This window comes from Rhodnius prolixus, unplaced genomic scaffold, assembly GCF_049639745.1.
Source record: "Rhodnius prolixus isolate KJV_2025 unplaced genomic scaffold, Rpr scaffold_10, whole genome shotgun sequence".
In the NCBI taxonomy this organism is placed as follows: Eukaryota; Metazoa; Arthropoda; class Insecta; order Hemiptera; family Reduviidae; genus Rhodnius; species Rhodnius prolixus.
Window position 1 is genome coordinate 26,825,156 of NW_027411615.1, and position 24,050 is coordinate 26,849,205.

The following is a 24,050-nucleotide window of genomic DNA, read 5'->3' on the forward strand; positions in this document are numbered from 1 at the left end:
TCCCAGGATAATAAATCTGTTTTCTTTCTTCTTTCTTTCAAAGCTAACTATAAAATTTCGTTTATTTAAATTAAATATATTAATAATTTTTTTTTTAATTACAGGTAAGCAGCCGTGCTTTCTTCATCAGTTTGAGTAAGTTACTTTAGAATTTCATTGCTACACAACTCCAATATTAATTAAAACTGTCCGGTAGGACAGTTGTATAAGGGGTGATCGTCAAAAACTGCACGAAAAAGCATAACGTTGAAAAACACACTACTTTAACAATTTTTTTTCTCTTTTTCTATAAAAGATAAAATGCCCAAATTTTCTTTATAATTAGGGCAAATCCTCCTTTATAACTGTATTTTTTTTGCAACCACCCAGATCTAATAGGTTTCGAGAAATACGTTGCTGAAAATGGGCAAAATCGGCATTTTCAGAAAACCGTTGTTGTTCTTGTTACCTTTATTTTGTAAACAACGTAGCGCCTAAACGCATGAACCGATTTTCATGAATTAGTAGGGAGGAATTACATTGAAGCTGAATTATTCTAACGGCATCTAAGGCTGGCTTCAATAGAAGCTAAACCAGATGCAACGAGATTTTGGTAGTGTGCTTGCTCAAACCCCATATTGTATACCATAGAATGCTTGAAGAAATACGAAGTGTTGGGCTGCACTCCAGCTATCCCAGCTCAATGAAAATGTATTTGTTATCGATAATTATCAATAAATAAATATATAAATATCAATATGAATAAAAGGTAACGGATAAGATTTTATTCGCTATTCGAATCCTTATTATGATGCTCATGACTTCTGATTGGCAACTTAATTTACTTCGGTTCATTGTGACGCATTGTCTCAGAACGCATTTCTCTAAGTTAAGTTACTGTCATTACAACTTTCTGCTTCTTGCTTACTTTTATTTATTTCTTTTAATAGTTTGGGAATGCGCCGCTTCAGAGCCCTCATTCTGTGCCATTTATATCACTTAGTAATATGACTGGAAGAATGATCAAAAACTGTAACTGTTGTATGCCAGAATCTGAACTTATTTTCCTAACGTATTCTTGAAGTGGCTTTGAATTTGTCCGACGTAGCGCGTATCTTTTTTGTCGTGATAATGGATGATAGTCCAAAACCAGTCAGGGATACGATAAACATGCTACGACGGAGAAAATCCAAGATATTGCCCAGCACTGAGGGCACTAACCACATTTTCAACTTTTCTTTTTTTTTAATAAAGTTATTGGTGCACCAAAAAAAAAAACTAGAACTTGGGTAGATAATGCTTTGTATGCAAACTTAAGCGACCCTTAACAGCGGGTCTTTCGTCTACTGGGACCAGTAAAATATGAACTCCTGGTGGGACCATAATTTCCAGAACACTATAAAAACAAGCTCTATACAGAAATATGTAGTTATTTAAAAGAAGTGACAAAATCTGGAGTTAATTTTAGATTAATATCTATTGATTTATGATTACGACGCCGTTTAATAAGCAGTATATATTCTTAATGATAATATACAGTTACATAATGTGTGCACACTAATCACGTTGGTACGTTAGATATGACAACAATGTCAAGGCGGCCATGTTCAGTGCATGTTCTCTCCTGCATGAACTATTTATGACATTCAATATACTATATGGTGCCCACTACCACAAACTGCCACCGTTACTGATGCCCCATTACATTGGAGGCGGTGGGGGGCATAGCCTCCCTACTGCATTCAGACACATGTTTGCATATTTATGTTGGGTATATGTTAGATGCAAATAACCTTCCATCTTTATTGACCCTCTCGTTACTAATACATTGGATTTCTGATTTCTAGGAACGACTGAATCAAGTAATCTTAAATTTTAAGCCTTGTGTAGTAAGTTATCATCATGGTGGTAGCATTTGGGGGCCGTTTCAACTAATGGTAGTAGCTTTCGAAAGACCATTTCATATGAATGAAGGACCATATCCTCCTTTCTGTGACGACCATCCTTTTCAATCCCGCTAGAGGTTTGCTCTCTAGATAATCAAGATTAGTAGGGCAGCCCCTGGAGAATTAAATAAGTCTTCTGAAAAGTCACTAATGCCTTTTGAAAAAAATCTTAGCTAAGGAAACCGTACTACTTGTTTTCAGCATCTAGAAAGTCACCGAACTCTAAATCTCAATCAGTGGTAATGTAGTAACCAATGATGGCCTTCTGAAATGCAGTTTATGCTAGTTTAGAACCTTTTTTTTTTCACTAAATCTCGAGCTATTTCCGTTCCTACCTGAAATTTTAAGTGAAAAAGTTGAAAGTTGGAAATAAATTTGCCAACAGTTGACAGTTTGGGTTTACATTAAACAGACAGTGGTATGAGTTTTTTCACTCCTAATTTTTTTTTTTTTTTTTTTTTTTTTTTTAATGCCGTTGTAATGTGACGTTTGGCGAGAGATATCGGAAGAGGAAGTCAGCTGAGCGATAACACATTGTATCCTGGGTAAATTTAGCCACCGACCAGTCAGTCATACCTAATTCTAGCAATAGTGTCTCATAATTAACCATCAAACTAGAGTTTGTATAAAGAAACCGTAGACTCTTTTCATGAGCTTGAAATTGTTTATTTTTGTATGTAGGCTGAATTGAAGTCGTGTAGATTTTCTGTTTTAACTCTTCTTTTTATCACTTGAAATATTGGTTTTGAGAGGTCCCTAACAACGTAGAAGTATTTATCAAAATTACTTCACAAATAAGAGTAATAGAATGTCTGCGTTTCTATCGAAATTAAAAATAAAAAAAAAGTATCGTGAATGATCAAATTTGATAAATATCTCGTTTATGTGCTAATAAAAAAACGGGAGACTAATTTTTTTAGTAAAAAAATCAATTAAACGGAAGAATCATTTTACAGAATCGATCTTTGAGTTTCAGATTTCCACGATAACAACACCATCGATATCTTGGTGTACCCGAAAAAAAACTCATTAAAAGCAGTTCTTGTTCAAAAGGGATACCTTTAAAGCAAACGGGAACTGACGACCATCTGTGATATAGAATACAGCCCGCTCTGGAAATGCATAAATATTGAAAATCCATATCCACAAATGATTCTCGCCGTAAACCAAACTTTATTTAATGAATTTAAAACAAGATTCATTGTTTTATTTTTCAAAATATATTTAAGCTCTATTCTTTTAATAAGCTTGCCATTAAATTTTATTTCCAATAATGGATCACCTTATATCAAATTTAGAAATTGATAAATTTAAAATCAGTTTTAATAGTAAAGAATGAATTTTATGAAAAAAAAAAAAATGATAAAGGACTTTTTCAGCTCAATAAATCCAGAAATGTATTAAAACTATTCTGGATAATTTAACAGAAATATTACCAATCTTTGGATTGTCTTACTTTTGCGATACTACATTAAATTTAATCCTTCACAATAAAATTTCGATTTTCTGCATTTATTTTTTGTTACAACAATAAAAATGTTTGTTCTACGTAATCGTATATTGTAATTCTCAGTTATACTTGACTATATTCGCTTCCTGCTGAGAGCGTTAAATATTTTTTTTTTTACTTTTTATAAAAATATATTCATAAATTCAATCGTTTTTGGTTTAATTGCGAACATTTTCGGTCTGCATCATTTTACCCGTGATTTTTGCGAAATCTAATCTGTTGTCTTCTTTAAAGTTAGTTTATTTATTTGCCTATTTTTAAATGCATATTTTTGCAGGCGGTCTTTACATGCAGCCAGCGAATTAGGTGTCGCGGATAGTGCAACCCTACTTTACACATAAAGTTGTCATATTAAACATTAATTAAAACCCAAGCCGTAGTTCAAATCGAACCCAGTACCACTATGCATTTTACCTTTGTAGGTCTATCCAATAATGGCACCTTTAAAGATACCTGGCCAGGTAAATTCAACTTTATCTAAAACTTCGAAAACAAATGCATTTAATTTAAAAGTTTGGAATTACTTGAATGGATTAAGAATTGTTTGTTCATTCTTTTTGGTGATTGATTCATAGTTTCAATAGGTTGAAAAAATAACTGCCATTTCAGTCGTGATACATTTATTCTGCCGACCTAGGGACTAGGTCATCTTCAAGGCTAGTTTACAAAGTAATATTTTGAAGGGTTGATGTGAATTCTGTCTTGTCTGTTAATGTACTGACTGTCTGTCCATGAACAGACAAGACAGAAGACACACCAACCCTGTAATGTAAAAATATTACTTTGTAAACTAGCCTTGAAGATGACCTAGTCCCTAGGTCGGCAGAATAAATGTATCATGACTGAAATGGCCATTATTTTTTCATTCTATGGAATAAGAAGTTAATTTTTAGCATACAAGAACTGTCTACTTCGGTCCTATCGCGTTTCATCGAAATACTTTTCATGAAAAATTGATTTTGTAGCATTGTTTTCATTATTAATGAACCTGTATTGGAAGGTAATGTGACATTTTTAGAAAAAAAAATCGCAGTTTCATAAGTGCTTAAACCGTCAAAAGTCAAATTTTGTATAAAGGCTCGGTTAGATTGAATATGCTACTGTTACGCTGCGTCTATAATTTTGACTACCCAATACATTGCTTCTAAAACCATGAAAAGCATCTATTCCAGAATCATAGACTGGGGTGACCATCTAAAACCTGCTAAAAAAATTACTGTACTTAGAATTATCATCATTTATTCAGCCCAACGTTAAATTAGTTAGTACTTGAATGAGCTGTACTAAAGTTACTGGGGAATAAAATCATTACGGCTAAGTAGTTAGATTTTGATAGATTCAATTTACTTATTTATTTATTATTTTTGTGTGTGTCAGTTTTAATAGTCACGTTCCTTGAGAAGTGTTTGCTTCTTTTCCAAATCCCAAAGGGACAATTTTACGATGGATAAAGAAAGCCAACTTCATCTCACCCTACTTACATACGCGCACCTACACCTAGCCGTCAGGAAAGTATCTATACTGGACCCGGCTGGAAGCTGGTAAATTTTCTCTCTTGATCTTCTAGAAAACATTTCTTGAATTTTCTTTTTAACTTGTCAACTTTTGGCCACTTATTTGGGTACTGCATGTTTTAAATTACTCGTCAGTATTAATTGTATTATCAACCGAGTGCTAATAATTTTGTCTTTGTAAGTTAAATGATTTCCTGGTCTACATGGTAATTGTATCTAGTGCGCCAAGTACACGAGTAGGTGAGAGGGGGGCACATTTGAACAGAATTTACATTTTCCGTTACAGAGTGCACCAGAATCGTATTATTGAACCTTTTTATTTTGTTGTCTACAACTTTCAAGTCTTCTTAACAGATCTACATTAATAAACAGTTGGTATTTTACACACATATCTATATTTTTTTAATTCAAATGTTAATGTCTGCTTCACTGGTGGGGCACCTTTCAACACAATATAAAATAGAAAGAAATGATATTACTTTACTCTGAATCTACCTTCTATCAGTTATTTCTCTCACTAATACATTACTTTCTCTTTTAAACCACTGAAATCTAGTTCGGGATGTTGTACTCCAACTGTGTGATGGGTTTAGGAAGTTTGAAGAAAATATTCGGTTTGTTGCGCTTCTTAATGTGGGTTCTCAGACCACTTTCCCCTTCTCGGCGAATAAACAAAAAATGTTACAAGAAAATATAATATCCAACACTTTTTGCAAGCAAAAAGACTTTTGTAAATACTAGATTTAAAACTACGAATTCCAAATGTTAATATGGACTAACAGTACTAACAAACTTGTCCACTACAATCTTCACAATAAACTTCCAAAGCTGCAACAAAAATTTTGCTTCCACCTTACAAAATATAACATTTCTCAATTCTGACTTTACCGAACAATGAAAACGAAGGGAAACTCTTGTCAATTATACAACAGGTCTACCACAGCATATGGAGAATATTACCTATCATAAATGATTTAAATATTTGGGCGGGAAATTAAAACTGTTCAAGGGTGCCCCCTCTCATCTACATTTGACCAATGAAAACAAGGAATAAGGTAATAAACTAAATTATTTTAATCTTACACAAAATTACTGAAGAGAAAAGTATTGCTGCTGGAATGGTATTATTACAAATATCAGCTGTTACGGTAGCGTTATATAGGGTATCACGCCTTATTTAGGTAATAGAATCAGCTGATTAGAGAGGAAGTACTGGACCATGTATTATCGCTATAATACTCACCTGATTGGCTGAAATCAATGAAATGGTGCAAATTGATTGGCAGAGAGAAATTGAGTTTGTGAGTGAAATTATCAACTTAGAGATGGCTGATTAATTTGTCATTTGAATTACATTGCAAAAGCTGTGAATTGTTTTTTTTTATTTGTTGATGGTTAGAGTTCCCAAAAAACATTTTTTTGGTTTGAGCCATGACAGTGTTGCCAATGTCTATGAGTTTTTACGTGATCCTAGTAAGCAATATGATGGCAACATGTTGTTTTCTATTGTTAATATATGTTTTAAAATTTAAACAGTTCACTGAAATTTTAAAACATCAGTTGTGTTGGAAGGATCTTTTTTATTTTGTAGGGAAGTTTTTAGATTTATTTCAAATCCATTTTGACAACGTTAAGCAATTAGAGTGTTGAACAGAATTTCGTATTTATTCATAGTTTGAGATTATTCGTTTTTGTTTTTCATCGAAAAGCAATCATCACTTTGTTCAAATAATGGAGTCAGCATCCGAATGACTTTCACAATCTCAAGGTTATAGACACTATTCATGGCCTAGCTTTATAGATCAACTCTGTATTCGTTAAAAAAATTGTATAGGTGAATGTTATCATATTGTACCTATGTTATTCGCAATTAAATACGTATGGAAATGAAAAAAAGATAACGATCTTTCAATTGTAGATGTCATCCTGACCATTAAATGACGATGATCCTTGTAAGGGTAGTGAAACCCCACCACTCATCCACTCTAGCGTAGGGGTAGTGAAACCCCACCACTCACCCACTCTAGCCAGAGAGAAAGAGACAGCCCCCTCGGCACACAGAGAAGGGAGGCTCGGCGAATGTATATAAAAACGAGAGGAAAGTCAAAAAGGGATTCTGTTCAAAGTCTTACACTTCAATTGTACACATCGTTTTAGCCACGTCAGTCAGTCTGTTCTGTTCTTGTAGTGTAAAGTATACAGTCCTTGGCAGTCAGTCATATACATATATAAAATCTTATACCGATACTAAGGTGTTATTTATCCATCAACATCTACAACCAACATCTCCTCAAACACTATTACAATCCTTTTCTTAGAGATGGAAGGAGATGACGAAGATTTGATACAGAAGATGCAGCTTTCCAGGAAAAGGGGAAGCAATCGTTTTTCTTATCTTAAAAAAAGGGAATTGCTATACAGTATAACCACAATCCACAGTTAATGGCAGTTTAGGAGAGTTCATCGCTATAGAAGAGATAGGTCCAAACTGCATTTAACTAGTCGTTATTCGCTGCACTAATGCATTTCGTTAGTCGTTATTCGCTGCACTAAAAAGCCTTCATTCTACTTCCAGAGGCAGACTTCTACCATCAACCTTGCTCACTACTTCATTGTTACGACTTCATTTTATTATTTGTATTCTGTGAGATTTGAGTTGATATGGCGTTTATCGGTTAGCGCCGTGTATCTCGTGTGAAGGAGGAAGAACCAGGGTGTTTCCTTGTGGAACATCGGTGGTTTTACTATAATGAGTATGAGGTTTTATAATTCAAAGTAAATCGGTTACAGCAATATGTAGAGAAAGATAGAAAATACTGTAACACAGAAACGTTCTTAGACTTCATGTCCTCCAACCGTAAAGTGATTTATGTCTCTCAAGTTCCATAGTGTAATTTACATCAATTAGTCTTTAAATTAAGGACAAAATGAATTTCAAGTCGTAATTGATGAAAATTACCTTGTGAAACGACAGAAAGTGCAACTTCTCTGTTTATCTTTAAAATTTTAATTATACACCTTTAATTAAAGTTCGTTAAAGTCAAGATTTTTTGATTTTATTATTATTAATTGGAGTTAAATATATAAATAAAATTTCAAATTTGAATAAAGTCGATTGTGCGTTTGCTACTGGATAAATATCGAACTTCCTGAACTTGAATACGTTTCTTCCGACGAAGAGAGAGCCCAGTACTTTGCCGAACATCTTTCTAAAGTCTTCACTCCTCATCCCGACGTACAAGACTTACAACAAACTGAAAATATTTTCAAAGAATTGGACATCCCTCTATAACTTTCACCTCCTCCTAAGCCAATCAATCCTAAAGACATCATGGACATAATCAACTGTCTTCCCAAAAAGAAAAGTCCGGGCTATGATCTGATAACATCCTGTTACAACTCTCCAGGAAAGCAATAGTATTTCAAACTATTCTTTATAATGCTGTACTTCGAACCACTTACTTTCCTATTCTCTACAAATTCTCTTCTGTAACAATGATCCCTAAACCAAATAAACCTTCTCATATCCCAAGCTCTTACCGACCCATCAGCCTTCTACCCATCCTGGGGAAAGTCCTCGAAAAACTTCTACTACTCCGCCTCCAAACTGAAATAGCCCCTTTAAATATCATTCCTGACCATCAGTTCGGTTTTCGGAGTTGCCACTCGACTGTTCTCCAGGCACATCGAGTAGTGGATGTAATCGCTACTTCTCTTGAATTAAAGCAGTATTGCCCAGGTGTCTTCCTTGGCATATCTCAGGCATTCGACCGGGTGTGGCACGCAGGGCTGCTTTATAAACTCAAACGCCTACTGTCTTCTACCTTTTACCTCATTCTTAAGTCTTATCTCTCCGACCGTTTCTTCGAAGTCAAACAAGGTTCTTCTTCTTCTCTTATCCTTCCAATACTCGCTGGAGTTCCTCAAGGAAGCATTCTAGCCCCCTTACTTTATATTCTCTATACTGCTGAACTTACCAACTCACCCGACTACAATTACTTTCACATTCGCCGACGACGCTGCAATTCTTTCTCCTCATCTGGATCCTGTAATAGCATGCCGTACACTCCAATCACACCTAAATCTTCTCGAGCCTTGGCTGCAAAAGTGGAAAATCAAAGTGAATGAATTGAAATCTAAATACATAAGATTCACCTTAAACAAGAAAACTCTCCCTCCTCTCTCCTTCCACAATACATCTATACCAATTACTAACCAAGTACAATATCTCGGAGTACATCTTGACAAACGACTAACTTGGAACCCTCACACGAGACTCAATCTGAGGTATAAAATGTTAAAAAGACTACTCGACAAACGTTCAAAACTGACCCTGACGATCAAACGAACACTATATACCGCTCTACTTGCCCCAATATGGACGTACGGAATACAACTCTACGGAAGCGCTAAAAAATCGAACATCAACCGACTTCAAACCTTACAATCAAAAATTCTAAGACCAATAATTAACGCTCCCTTCTATGTCTCCAATCACACATTACATTCTGATCTAAATATTCCTCTCGTCTCTGGAAATAGCCCAATCTCGGTACACAAAACTCCACTCAAATCTACACAATCACATTACAACCCTTTGATCTACAACATGTCTACTACAACACTTCCTTCAAATCCACAGCGCAGACTAAAGCGGCGGGTGGCCACGCAATCATCTCGTCGACCTCCTAGGATGGTTGCTGGTGTAAGCTTGCCAATCCGGCGAACTAACGGCTTCCATCACTGGAAGGTCGTCGTTCACTCCACTCACGCCTCTTGGCGCACATGCATGTGCGCGTGTATGTATGTAGTTTATATACATGCACGTGTATTTGCGCTATCCCTTATCTCTCATCACTTTTGCCTATTGTACTAGATACAGTTGCAAAATAAATAAACAAAAAGAAAAATAATATATTTCTTGATTATCTGACTTCCCTTACCTGGCTAAAATTTTGATTTTTTTTTTTAAAATTTTAATTCAAGGCGGTCAAAATTGATTTCATTGGCTGAGTAAAGTGCACTGCCAGTCTGAGTCACATTACAGACAACACTGTCAGATCACCGGACAGTGAGCTGTTAAAAGCTCCTAAGGAAGAGAAAATCTGAGGGCTACCATACTGGATTTGAACGCTAGATCCAGTGTGCTATCCACCGATTTTTTGTTTTGTTTTGACTTCTTTTTTCACTTTATTACCGTTCATTTGCAGAACAGTGCCCACTGCGAACGTTTTCCTGCCGTCATAACTTACTTTCCAAGTTGCCAAGATTTGTTCTACCTGTCTCCATATATTTACTTAAATATTTCATTTCCCATTTAAAGAAATAATAATAAAACGTCAAGCTGTTCGCTCAGGTTTTTATTTTAAAATGTGATGTAGATTCAAGTCACATGGACACTTTAATAGAAATTTATTCATGAAGTTCGTACCACGGCCAACTTTACACTCAGCTCACTTCCTCGCTCTCTCTCTCTTCATTGTTTCCATTCTCTCGGTTTCTTTTTTTTTTTCTTAAAGACTTACAGTCTTTATTTCTTTCCTTACTTTGTGCCGAAGCAAAGTAACCCAACTTCTTGAAGAATATATTTCTAGCTTTAATTCTAACAAAGGGTGTTTTTTAATGACCTCTCGCACAATATTGCATGTGTGAATAGACAGTAAATAAGTTTGGTTTCCGTTGCGGTTTTTTTGTTAACCTATTTATTACGGTAACTAATAGTTACTAATAGTTAAGTTACCTTCAAAGCAGAGAATAGTCTACCTTCCGCCCACCTTGTACTATCAAATGGTTGTAAAACTTTCTGAACGCCCACTGGTTCCGCAATAACTTATTAGTTTTTTTAATTTATTTAGCAATTTACAATCTGAATAGAAACATATTATGTACCATAAATAAATGAATGGTGAGTGAAGAGTAGGAGGAGAGAAACTACCCAGCGGTAGTAGTCAATGTAGGATATCGTGATGATGATGTTGTTGATCATCAGACCTCAAGGAAGTCGCGGAGCCGTTGACGGTTAAGTCGGCGTAGTCGATTGTTACGAAGTAAAGTAAAGTAATCGCCTATTTTTTCAGGCGGGGCTTAACGTCCACTACCAATTAGGTGTCATGGAAGGAGGCGACTAGCAAACATACTGTACTGTAAATTTCTTTTATTAACCATTAGATAAAATCCAAGGTCTAAGACCGGGAATCGAACCCAGTACCACAATAAATATATTAGCTTCTCGTTATTACCTTGCGCAGTGGCAGTATCGTAACCAGTGAAGGTCTCCTGAGGTGCGATTGTTGCTAGTTGAAAACTGGTTACGAAATATAGTAAAGGCGAGAGATTGTACGAAAGGATTAGAGCAAGTAGATAGATAGAAGTATAGAACTTCTTGATATTTCGTGCAGGCGATTTGTTGTACTAATCGATATATTGAGATCGTTTAGTAGAGAGTATGGTTTTTCACGTAAAAAGGAGCGTTAGCTATCTGTCGCAATAGTTTCGACTGAAATGTTTGTAATGTCCGTATGATTGTAGGTTTGGCTGTACCCCACAGCTCTAGTCCGTAAGTCCACATAGGTTTGAGGATAGTGTTTTATATTAAACGTTTAGAGTTCTAAGGGCAATTTGGAGCGTCGTCCAAGTAGTCTGTAGAGCAGTTTTGCACGCTTTGTCATTGCTTGTATTTTAAGGTCTAATATGTGGGTTCCACGTGAGTCTTTTGTCTATGTAGAGCTTAAGGTAGCGCACCAGATCTGTACAAGAAAGAGGATTGCTGTTCAATGTCTTAATTTAGAGGTTTAGTAAAAATATTTATTAAAAATTATCTTTTTATGTGCTTATATAATCTTTAATGCACTGAAAATTAAAGTTGATGTTGCATTTCTGCACCTCAAACGGTACAGCTCCTACAAGTACGGAAGTTTTAAAATCTAAGAAAGACAAAATTAAATTTAAGTCTATTGAAATCACCTTTAATTTATTATTAATGAGATTACTGAGGCTGTTGCCAAAATATTTCATTTCAGCTTCAATTTTCGCCAAGTACAAACGAAGGTCTCTACTTTCGTAAATATTAGGAAACTAAAGCCTGTTTATACAAGATACGGGATATTAATAATTCTGAATTCAGTATAATTTTCCACGTACTTCCTACATAACGTAGGCATTGATTGGAAGCCGAGAATGGAAATACGTAACAGTAAAGTAGTTTCCGTATCGGACCCACCATGAAAGAGGCCGGCTTTGACTACTCGTGTTTTAAATTGTCATTTAAAGTACTCACTCACGTTTGTTCGTTTTCTGTTTGAAATCACTTCCGGCAAAAGCTCCTTAATGGATGCTGGACTCACTCATGCGGCGTAGTTGTTTCAATTCATTTATTTTGTACAATTACTACTCAAACAAACATCCCTCGTTATTTAACGAATAGTATTTCTAATAAAATAATATTATAAAAGAATGTATTAAATATTTTTCTAATTACGTAAGAACGAAAATTCTTTCACTCAATAATGTAACAGAAAACTAAGCGTTACAAACTGTAACAAATTTATTTTTAACTTTTATGAATCAGTCACCGTCATCAGGAGATCTGAGACTTGAGGAAGGACAATGGATATCAACTTCCAGTGTTTTTGTGCACCTGACGTGAGCCCACGTTTGGCTAACCCAGTTTTCTCCACTTTTTAAAACTTTTCGTTTTTTTTTTTTTTACGTGAGCGTCACCAAAAGACACAGCCTTCACCATCGTCGCACTTTTACTTGTCTCATGTCTAATTGTTTTCTTTTTCTCTCCCCATCTCGCCATTCTATTTTCTTTGTTTTCTGTGTTTTCCAAGTCTTTTTTATTTGATTGTTATTTCATTTAGTTTTTTTTTCTTTTTTCTTTTATTCTACTCCCGGCGAATCGTCTCTTTGACTGGTTGGCACTTAAAATAATTGATTTCATTCCTGGCATAGTCTAATTTGAAGTAGTTTGAGGATCTTAGGGCGTGACATACTGTAACTGGCGTACATCTATAAAAACAGAGGCTACACTTTTTTTTGATTACTTTCACAAGACCTACTTAAATCAGATTTTACTTGATGAACTGTTCAGGAAAACATGCATTTACGTAATTATTTTGATCTTATTAGTCATTTATTAAAATAAAATTCAGTAAAGATTTTTTGAAGTCATTTTTTTGGTTTAGTTTCATTTATTTTCTGCTTAAATTTGTGTTAATTTAAACTTTTTTTGATACGAATTCATCGAGAATATTTACATTAAAACCTCATTAATTCTGCAGCATCAGGATGCATAAAAACTTGCATATGAATGCCACTGGAAATGTTAATAAATATATTTTTAAAAACAAAGAATTAAGCAAATGGTTAACAGCTTTGCTAGTCAGCAGTTATTCGTGTTACAAAAAAAATGTCCGAGAAGTGTCGCGTCTCTCGAGTAAGATCTGAAGAAGACAACAAGTGATATCCCACAGTCTTGACCGAGAACTGCCAACAATGGCTTTATTCAAGTTATAAAAGTATTTTTTTTTTTTATTAATTTTAAAGTGAATTCCGTAAAATTTGCCATGATAGTAAAGTTAGCTCTTCAGTAAAACATCTCTAATTGTAAATGTGATTTTTTTGGCTTGTTTTTTTGTAAAAGAGCTTCTTTTTTTATGCTAAAGATTTCTTTCCAATAATCCGATATTATAAAAGAAAGGGAAGTTGTTTGGAAAAGTCCAGAGATCAAAGTGGCCATGCCGATTGAAGCTAACAACCTCAAAAGAAGAGCGGCCTGCAACTTTTTTTTTTCTCCTTTAGAAATAAATGTATTGGAAAATAGCTTGGAATTTAAATTATTGCAAATTTCTTTTTTCCCAATTTTAGATATGCATACCCTGTTTTGTCCAAGCTCATATCATTTCTCTAGACGTGGCTCATTAAGTGAAAAAAATAAATTTGGATGTAGATAAATGCAAATATGTCTACTTTAAATTGTAAAACGCTTTCTCCTATTTACTTCAATGGAATCCCTATTTCTCTAGCTGAACTTGTCCATTATCTGGAACTATTCCTAGACAAAAGATTCACACTCAGTCGACTCTAACGTACTGATATCAAAACCCGTTTCCGGCTTCACTCTGTCCGCTATAAAGTAACAATCGCAAACGTAAGACTGCTTTACTTCCTCTTCGTACTGCTAAGCGTTCTAATCTAAACCTTATCTGAACCATTCGGTCTAAAATCCTTCGCCACATTACTAACTCTTCATTCAATATACACTATACTGTACTATTGACCATCATGACTGGATAATTGTCATTCAAGTAAATCAAGCTAGCATACGAGGGTCGTTTGAAAAGTCCGTGCAAAGTCAGAGAGATAGCACCACTGGCGCGTATCGAGGTTATGTTTAGTTAGTAGCATCTCTTGGAAGAACACACACCAAGTTTCAGCCAGATCGGTCAATTTCTTTGTGTTTGGCATTCGTTTGAATCTAAGAAGTCGAGTGATTTTCAAAAAAATGGACGAAAAAGAATTTCGTGTGTTGATTAAACACTACTTTATGAAAGGCAAAACGCCTCAGGAGACTAAAGAGAAGCTTGATAAACATTATGGTGACTCTGCACCTTCGATTAGAACAGTTTATAAGTGGTTTCAAAATTTTCGGAGTGGCCATATGGGCACAAGTGACGCTGAACGTTCTGGACGCCCTGTTGAGGTTACTACTCCAGAAATCATTGATAAAATCCATGATATGGTGATGGATGACAGAAGAGTGAAGGTGCGTGATATTGCTAGTGCTGTGGGCATCTCGAATGAACGGGTACATAATATTTTGCATCAACATTTGGACATGACAAAGCTATCCGCAAGATGGGTGCCGCGATTGCTCACGCTTGACCAAAAACGAAATCGTGTGAAGTGTTGCAAGGACGGTTTGCAGCTGTTCCAGAAGAATCCGCATGACTTTAAACGTCGTTTCGTCACTGTGGATGAAACATGGATACATCACTACACTCCTGAGACCAAAGAACAATCTAAACAATCTGTTACCAAGGGGGAATCTGCGCCAAAAAAGGCGAAGACCGTTCCTTCGGCCGGAAAGATTATGGCGACTGTCTTTTGGGACTCGCAAGGAATAATCCTCATCGACTATCTGGAAAAGGGTAAAACTATTACAGGTGCATATTATTCATCGTTATTGGACCGTTTGAAAACCGAGCTGCAAGAAAAACGCCCACGATTGGCCCACAAAAAAGTCCTTTTCCATCACGACCAGCTCACACCTCAGCAGTTGTGGTCGCAAAATTAATGGAAATAGGGTTCCAACTCGTTTCACATCCCCCCTATTCTCCAGACTAGGCTCCCTCGGACTACTATTTGTTCCCCAATATGAAAAAATGGCTGGCGGGAAAAAGATTTTATTCAAACGAGGAGGTGATTGCAGAAACGAATGGCTATTTTTCAGACTTGGACAAATCCTATTATTCGGAAGGGATCAACAAACTAGAGCAGCGTTGGACGAAGTGTATAAGCCTAAAAGGAGACTATGTTGAAAAATAAAAAAGGTTTACCCCAAAAAATTAAGTAGTTTTTATTTTTGCACGGACTTTTCAAACGACCCTCGTAGTTATAGAATGAAAAAATAAATGCCAGTTTCAGTCGTGATAAACTTTATTATGCCGAGCTTTCGACCAAGGGATTAGGTCACCTTCAGGGCTAATTTACAATGTATCTGTTCATGGACAGACAAGACAGAAGACACATCCACCCTCTAATGATGTAAAACCGTATATTGTAAATTAGCCCTGAAGGTGACCTAGTCCCCTAGGTCGAAAACTCGACAGAATAAAGTTTATCACGATTGAAACTGGCATTTATTTTTCATCCTATTGAAACCTATGATTCAGTCACCAAAAATAAAGAACAGTAACTAGCATATTTACTTGTAATAACTCATTGAAGTTATAAATTTCAAATAAAAAACAATGGCTGCTATATGCGGGGCTTCAACTGGACATCTGCCACTTGTCTGCGCTCATAACCACCCAAGTTTTTTGTAAAGTATTGTATACATGAGTAAACTAAATAATTTTTAAAAATTTGTTAAGTCCGCCTCATTGCCTAATAACAGTAGATGATACTAATATCACTGATTTTACCCATCGTTGCTCACATGTTTATTCCTGACCGATGTCGGACTTTTTGCATCCATCATCAGAGGTAAGATAATCAGCGAATTAAGTGTAACCGGAAACTTAAGTGAAGACGAATTCTCTGCACCAAACCAATTAATTTACATCTGAAGTGAATGCAACTCCAAAACCAGTCGGAGATACAATAAACATTCTTGCTAGGACGATTAAAATCAGCGATAATTTTTATTACGCGATTTATGCCTTAATTAGGGAAATATAGTTCAAAATGTTAAGCCCATAATACTTATCATCCAAGGGGCCCATTATTTATACTTTTCTGTTTGTCCTCATCGATCTTGTTCTCTCTGGGGTTATTATATAACCTGCATGGGGTTGCTTCGCTCTATCACTTAGTACAGGGGTATCATACTCAATTTAAACGTGGTCCAATTGGTGTTACAGGCAAGATTCACGCGGGCCACATCATATTTACAAATCTGTTAAATTTATATTCTGAAATGAGGAGCCCAAGAATATGTATAGAATAATTAAAACACTATATAATTGTATTTATAAAACGAATTTTTTTTTTTTTTTGGCGCATCAACAGCTGAGGTCATTAACACCCGGAGCTTTTTCCAGTGCACTGCCGGCCTCCGGACAGTGTTCTCTCGTTACAGACAACACTGTCCATCACCGGACAGTGAGCTGTAAGAAGCTCCTAGGAAGAGAAAATCTAAGGGTCAGCTGCTGGATTCGAACCCGGGACCTCCGCGTGGGAGTCCAGTATGCTAAGCTCATAGCTAATCCCTTCCCTAACGAAAATTATTATTTTTTACCTCGAAACTTGGCCAGCGATTTCCCTCGTACAAGTTTTGCTATATCTGGATTCAAAGACTGGAGAACATAAGTATATATTTTGGAAATTTCTACTTCCTTTGTCTTCTAAATCATTCTGAAATTCCACTTAGAGTGGCAGACATATCGCTTCCAAACGTCGCCGGAACTGAGTCAGCGTGTTTATACACGCCCGCAGGCCTTCAGGTAAGGCACTGGGCCACGTGGTGTACTCGTCTTCAGTAGCTAAAGGGTTAACGAGGGAGGTAATTGTTGGGTACGATAGTTCCTTGATGTCCCCTAAGCGCTATTTCCTTCTTAACCATTTTCTTCTATTTTTATTTTATTTCATAACAAAGTGGGTCAGAAAAAATTACTTCGGGGGTCGCCAGTTTGACACCCCTGACTTAGTGCAAAGAGTGAACAGTGAAGAATAGTTACCAGTTAGAAGTTTTGCTTTGAACACCAGCGTCTTCATAGAAAAACCAAATTAGCGGATTAAATGACCATAATTGTCGAAGATAGATTCTAGTTATTTGAAAAATTTGGTTACCCACATATTTTAACCAAACGAGTTAACATTTTACACCACAGTGGTTACTTAGGTCAGAAAATAATGGAAATTCTACATGGGTTTTATGTAAAGTAATTCGTTGTTGATTTAGGCACACTGAAAGCTAAAACCCTTCGGTAAGAATGTTTATCCTGTATCCTGATGTTACTATAATATTAGGGGAAAAAATTTTAATAACTGTTTATAGTCAGTCTTAGTTTAGTCCAAGTGATTTTCTTCTATAAATATTTCTATAGAATATATCTATGTTTGGTCTCTATATGGAGCTATATCAGATTTCAAAATGTATTTTATATTGAAATGACATGACGTTTAATATGTTTACGGAGATAAATATAGACGTTTCTCTCTTTTTCATTACATTTAGATAAGTCTTCAATCTCTTCCATCATACTTGCCCTCGCTAAATCAACTGTCAGTTACAATTTTAAAAGAAATCCCCCTCTTGGTAATGGATTTATTTACACTTGGGCACATATGTTCTAGACGTAATAGATGGGTTTCATATTTTCCTCGATAATGCCTCAAGGATTTTAGCTGAAATTAATCCATCCATCCAACTTTTGCTGCTAGAGGTACCCTAACTAGAGAACACACCTTGTTTTTTTTTTAATTTATCCATTAGCAGAGACCGAACAAAAAGTGACATAATAGCTATCTGTGCCAGTTAAAGAATATGTTCTAGTTTCCCCTTGAACTGGATTCCTTAATCGGTAAATTACAATCGTTAAAAAATAAAAACATAATCTAATAGGTGACTCTATCACTTGGAGCAAACGTTTTTTTTTCTATTTTTGTTGCTATTTTGTTCCTGGATTAAAAATTAAATTAACTACAACGACGAATCATCTATAAGCATCTACAAAGCTTCTTGTAATGTTCTCTTATCTGGGGTCGAATTTAGATTATTTTATTTGTAACCAAAACAAAGTCAGATCTGTTTTTTGGCCTCTTGTACTTAGCAAATCTGTCATTTAAATGTTGGGTGTTCGAACAAATATCTTTGCGTGTTAATATAAGTATTCAAAATAAATCAATGATTAGATTATTACATATTTTTTTCTAGGCAATTTACAGACGTTTTTCAACTAGAAGTATTCATACTGACACTTTTTAAGTCGTTTGAGTCTACTTTTATTTCACATATTTCCACATATTTGGATGTTATCGCATATTTATACATATTTGATTAAAATAAATAAATATTTCTACATATTTAATCAAAATATGTACATATTTTTCATTTTAGGCATATTTTCATAATTGGGAGGTGGTTGACAGGAACTGTGAACCACAGACTGTAGGGCTGTGAATCACAGTGGGTACAATGGTTATTGTAATTTACACAGAATGCTGCTAAACAGTGACGGGCACTTGTTAGTTCTTTGAAGTTGTCTGTTCTTTCAGCTCGTTCGTTGAAGTGTCCAATTCATTTCGTTCGGTCACTTAGTGTATTCTTTTTTGGGTGAAATGCCACGAACATCGGCCTCAAACAAACAACTGGTTGCTAAATATCTTCGCGAGTTTCCAGCAGAACTTTTTCGAAGTGATGGAGACATTTTGTACTGCACAGCTTGTGACAAGCGCGTTTCTTGCTCTCAACGTTCCCAAGTCACCCAACATATTGCCACCGGATCGTACATAGAGAATAAAAACAGAAAGAAAGAGAGGACGTCCTATCAAGCCTTCCTTACATCTCCATCATCAAGTAAGTCTACTCTGAGTACAGATCTGTGTCGGGCTTTGGTTAGAGCAGATATCCCTTTCCACAAACTTAAAAATCCTCATTTCAAAGGATTCTTAGAGACCTATATTGGGAAAAAAATGCCTGACGAGAGCGCTCTGAGGAAAAACTACCTGGAAGATATCTATAAAGATACACTAACCAAAATTCGAGAACATATCAAAGATGGACCGATTTGGGCGTCAATTGATGAAACCACTGACGTTGAGGGCAGGTATATTGCCAATGCTGTTATTGGAAAACTTGACAGTGATGCTGATGTGGATTCAAAGCCATTCCTTTTGAACTGTGAGGTTCTCGAAAAATGCAATCATTCCACCATTTCACGATTTTCATAAAAAAAAATGCCCATTTTACTTAAATATTACAGAAAATATTTTAAGAAAATCACATATTTTCCACATAATTGACGAAAATAAATGCATATTTTAATTAAATATTTGGCATTTTTAAATACATAAAAATCCGTTCCTTAATTGATTATATTCTTATAAATGTTTACTTTGTTGTCTTCTTTACATCCATTGTTTAAATTATTTTGAGTTTTGGTTTTTGATTTCTTAGTTGTCTAGTCTATAAACCCTATACATGACGAGCTTTTCTTTAGTATTTTGAGTATTTACAGAGTTATCCTGTAGTTTTTTATGAACTCAAAGAGTTTTGTGTAAATGTTGTCATCATCAGATGCAAGTATAGTGTTTAGGTCGGCATGTAAGGGGTATTCAGTCGCTAGAAACAGCCCTCCACAATCGTTCTCTTTTAGAATTTCTTTGGTCTCCTATTTTTTAGGTTACTGTCAAAAAGACAGTTTTCGTCTCTAGAAAGAAAAGTAGAAATTAATCCAGGTAATAGTTAATCCCTCTCGGTTTTGCTTTTTAATTATTTAAAAAAAATAATATTTTTAGTGAAAGAAATATTTTAATCCACCTACCTTAACTATTCATAGAAGGAGATTTAGGGGAATAAATATTTTAATCCACCTACCTTAACTATTCATAGAAGGAGATTTAGGGGAATAAATATTTTAATCCACCTACCTTAACTATTCATAGAAGGAGATTTAGGGGAATAAATATTTTAATCCACCTACCTTAACTATTCATAGAAGGAGATTTAGGGGAATAAATATTTTAATCCACCTACCTTAACTATTCATAGAAGGAGATTTAGGGGAATAAATATTTTAATCCACCTACCTTAACTATTCATAGAAGGAGATTTAGGGGAATAAATATTTTAATCCACCTACCTTAACTATTCATAGAAGGAGATTTAGGGGAATAAATATTTTCAAAGTTGTTTTACTTTGTGTATGGTTGCACTAACTTCAACACCGCACTTTTAACTTTCAACAGTAAAAAAATAAATAAATATGAAATCCTCTAGTCCTTATCGTACTTAAGTTTATAAACGTGGTTTACTTTATGATGGAAAAGATACGCTGTAATAACTGCATTGAATTATAGTGTAATAAATGTAAAGACCTATTTACTGCACCTTCTCAGAGTATAGAGCAAGTTTGGGTCTTCATAACGCTCCAAGGATTTAGAATTCATTTAAGCTGCAGTTTTAGAACGAGCCCTGTTGTACTTGTACTTAATCTGCCCACTTCTGGTAGAAGACATCTTGGTTATCCAAACAAAAATGACTTATTTATGATTTTCACACCAATTGAAACGAATGGAAAGCAGTACTTTATTCTTAACAAATTATCTAAACTTTCATGGCAATATTGACTTATGGATTACAGTTGAAGGGGTTTTATATATAAGCATATAAGCTTATATATATATTGAATGCTCGTATAAGCATTCAAATTGTTTTTGAAATCTTTACCGTTCAAAATCCTTCAAACCCAAGTGAAAAGCTGGAACCCTTTGTATTAAAATGCTGAAAGTTCAGGCTTGACTTGTCGTAGAGCAATTCATCTTTTCTTCTTAATATTAAAGCCAAATTTTTATGCTGAAATAAAGGCTGATTAGACTAATAAAGACCAATAGAAACTGGGTTTCTTTTCTTCTTTTTTGAAAAATATTTTGGGTGGATCTTAGTTTTGGAGTCTAAAGGTAAGCTAAGAATAGGATGAAAAAATTACTGCCAGTTTCAGTCATTATAAAATGTATTCTGCCGAGCTTTTGACCTAGGGACTAGCTCATCTTCAGGGCTGTGGAACATACATACAGTGTGTTAATAATTATATTACAATGAATATGTATAATGTAACGAAAAATTTACAAAAATATTTACCTAATTTACAATATACTGTTTTACATCATTCGGTATGAGTTGGCGTGTCTTCTGTCTTGTCTGTTCATGGACTGAATATGATCGGTCTGTGTATGATGGTGTTTGGTTGTAAGGAAGTCAGTGTTGCCAATTGTCAAGTATTGAGCAGTAAGTTGGCGTATATGTTGTTTAAATTGTTGGTGTCTGTTTTGAAATTTAGACTGTTTTCTGTCTTAGATATGTATATCATTTCTAGGTAATCTCGTCTAGGCATCTCACCGGCTTCTTTAACTTCTACACCATTCACATGTCTTCAACATAACTTACTAATAAACAAGGAAATGCATGAAATGTGGAGTAAACACCCTCTACATAAAGACCAGTTTTTTTGTCTCTTTTCCCTCTATATTTCTGTTTAATTTTGAGTTGTAAATACTTCTTCGTACAAAATGAGCATATTTTTTTTAGAAAGCGAATTCAAAATATGCTTTAATGTCTTAATAGATGCAATAATGTCTCCAATATTTGTATCTTCTTCAATCTACGACTATGATTTTCACCTTAAATCTATAAATAAATGGAGGTACTAGAGAAACTATAGATAAAGTTTGCCCTAATGGTTGGTTAGGCGCTTTGAATCCAAATGGTTCTATATACTGTAGTTCAGCTCTTAGAACTTTCACCATCTTTGGTGCTGGTATTAGTTTCTGGTTGGAAATCTCTATCGTACCTGGTACTAATACTCTATGAATATAACTTAGGCAACAGTTTACCAGCATCGATCAGCAACGATTTGTCCATACAGCCTGCTTGTACTTCCTTGTACACTTTCTCTCATGTCTTTAATGAAAGAGCAACGCTAGTCTGAGCGTCAATGAGTAACAGGACCCTGTCTTAGGGGAGAGGGTCGGCCGCTTTGGCTGCCGAATTTCAGAGAGCGCTAAAATCAGCCCAAAGCAACTTTTTTTAAAAGATTATTGAGGTTAAATATATTTTGTTGATTATATTTCTAATTTTATGGTGACCAGGAGAAAAATTAATAAAAAAATTGGTGTTAGCTTATTTAATTTGAAGTTATATCAGTATTTAAATTTAATAATTTAAGATTCAACTGCCAACTGACAATGCCCGCAGTCCATTCAAGATTATATAAGTCTACAACACTTTATCGTTTGTAGTTCTAATTAACAACCAGTAACTTTATTACAATAATTATAACTTTGGAGAAACCCTAAAGCTAAAGTAATAAGCTTATTAAAGAGTAAAGTTTGAATTTTAGTGTAACAAATATACTCGTAATTGTATCAATGTAGTTATTAGTTCTTACTAATTACTAATCGTAGAAGTATGGAGGTCATTATTTTTTAAACAATCGACAAATACGAGGGGCACTATTTTTATTTTGAGCCTAATAATTAAAAAACAGTAATTTGTCATTGAAAATGACTTTATTGTTTTTCAAAATATTCTCCTTTATAAACTATACACTTCTGCATGCGTTCGAAATTCTTGTCAAAGCATTTTTTCCATTCCGCTTGAGACAACTCCAAAATATGGTTTTTGAATGCAACAACGGCTTCTTCTGCCGACGAAAATCGTTGTCCACGTAATTTATTCTTGACGTTCGGAAACAAAAAGTGCCAAATCAAGACTGTACGTCGGATGACCCTTTAATTCGATTTTTTGAGTGCTCAAATAGTCGGTTGTTAGAAGAGATGTGTGACAGCTGGCATTGTCTTGATGAAGAATGATCCGACGGCGCTTGTTTGTTTTCCTTATTTCATCGAAGACTTCCGGCAAACAAATGGTTGTGTACCATTCAGAATTGACCGTTTTACGTTCCTCTAAAGGCACTGTTGCCACATGACCAGTTTTTCCGAAAAAACAGGCGACCATTTGATTCGAAGTGCTTCGAGTGCGAACAACTTTTGTTGGATTTGGTTCATCTTGAAACACCCATACAGTTGATTGCAGTTTTTAGTTTCCGGTTCATACGCATATATATCCACGATTCGTCACCTGTTGAAGCACCGCCCATTGTATTTCTTAAGCATTTGTTTGCACCAATCGACACGAGCATCTTTTTGAAATTTTGTCAGACTATGTGGGATCCAACGAAAACAAACCTTTTTCACGGCTAAATGATCATGCAATATTTTATATATGCTGATGGAACTAATGCCTAAGGTTGCCTCAATATCACAGTATGTCACATGACGATCTTGTATTATTAGTTTTTGCACAGCATCAATGTTTTCTGACACAACAACTGATTTTGGACGACCTTCATGACTTTCGTCGGTGGGTGAACGACGACCACGATTGAATACATTATACTAGCGTTTCACAGTGGCAAAGGATAACAAGTTGATCGATGCAATCCTGTCTTGATAATCCACGTCGAAAGTCGTAATAAATCATTGCAAGAAAACTTTCACGAGTTAATTCCATTTTTTCGCTGAGACACAATTTTCAAGTGACTGTAAAATAAAACGTTCTGAAGAAGGTTATGGTCAAAAATATCAGACTTTCACCTCAGATAGCACCTGACACACTCAGTGTTGCCAAGGCTCAAAATATAAGTAGTGCCCCTGTAT

At 35.2% G+C, this 24,050-nt stretch overlaps 1 protein-coding gene and 1 pseudogene across 1 annotated transcript in view; both read left to right on the plus strand.

Moving 5' to 3' along the window:
* The window catches only part of LOC141457202 (uncharacterized), a 477,911-nt gene that overhangs the window by 340,052 nt on the left and 113,809 nt on the right, over positions 1-24,050 (plus strand). The window lies entirely within an intron of this gene.
* Positions 11,186-11,268, plus strand: LOC141457378 (U4 spliceosomal RNA; annotated as a pseudogene).